Below are 1,498 nucleotides of genomic sequence, written 5' to 3' on the forward strand. Positions count from 1 at the left end.
ACTATATTCTTAGATAAGTCAGCCAAATATTAAAAGCATCAATCTAACACAGTTTTAATAAAAATACCAAAAAGTTAAAAAAAACTAGACAAAAATGATTCTAAAGTTTTTAAGGCAAAAAGCAATATATATCAAGCAAAACTCTAAAAAACATGAGGTGAGTAATGGGGTGGAGGGTCTAGTACCACTAGATATTAAAATATATTTTATAGTTTCAAAAGTTAAAACAATGTAATATTGGCAAATGAATAGACAGACAACCAAAGGAACAGAATAGAAATACCAGAAATACATTCAAATACATAAAATAATTTAGTATATGATAAAGGTGGAATTTCAAATCAAAGTTCAAACACGAACTTTTAACAAATAGTGTCAAGACAATTGGATAGCCATTTTGAAAAAAAAATTACGTTGAAACCCTGTCTCACGGTATATACAAGTATTGATATAAATTCTATCGAAAATGAGACTAAAAAATTGTTAGATGAAAATAGAGGATTCTGTTATAACTCCATGATTCAAAACAAATGACTGATAGATTGTACATAAAAATGAATCATGCATGGTGAAAAGAAAAAAACACATAAGCAAATCAAAAGACAAGGGATAACCTGGGGGGAAAGTTTCCAAGTCATATCACGGGTAAAGAGCTAATCTCCCTAATATGTAAATAAATCCTAGAAATAAAGAGTAATAACCTACTAGAAAAATGGAAAGACTATAAACAGTCAGTTCAGAAATGTAAATGGCTCTTAAACACAATCCCACACTTACTAAGGGAAATGCAAATGAAAACCATATTGAGAGATCTTCAGAAAGGCAAAACAGGCACTTACATTGCTGAGTGTGTAAACTGGTTAAAACCATGGACGGTAATACTGTAGTATCCGTCAAAATAACAAATTATATATCTTCTGGCCCAACAATTCCACTTCTGGGACTTTGTCCAAATGAAGATATACTTAGATATACATAAAACTGATGTACAAAGTCATTCAATGAAGCATTGTTTGTAATAGCAAAGACTGGAACAATACAGATGCCCATCAATAGAGGACCAGGAAATTAACTCTGGTTATTCATCACAATGGAGTACCGTGAAGCTATTTTTTAAAAGTAAGGATGCTTTCTATGTAATAATGTAAAAAGATCATTGTACTAGTTTCTCAGGGCTGCTGTAACAAATCACCACAAACCGGGTCGCTTTAAGACAACAGAAATGTATCCTCTTACTGTTCTGGACATAAGAAGTCTGAAATCAAGGTATTGGCAGGGCCACATTCCCTCTGCAGACCCTAGGAAGGATCTGCTCCATGTCTTTCTCCTAGTTTCTACTGGTTGCAGGCAATCCTTGTAAGCATCACTTTAGTATCTGCCTCCATCCTCTTACGGTGTTGTCCTCTAGATTAGTGTTTGATTGATTTATGTGTCCACTTGGCTAGCTGTCAACAGCTAGCCAAGTGGACACATAAAATTAACCATCACAATCACCAAG

The sequence above is a fragment of the Physeter macrocephalus genome, chromosome 11 (genome assembly GCF_002837175.3).
Source record: "Physeter macrocephalus isolate SW-GA chromosome 11, ASM283717v5, whole genome shotgun sequence".
Classification (NCBI taxonomy): Eukaryota; Metazoa; Chordata; class Mammalia; order Artiodactyla; family Physeteridae; genus Physeter; species Physeter macrocephalus.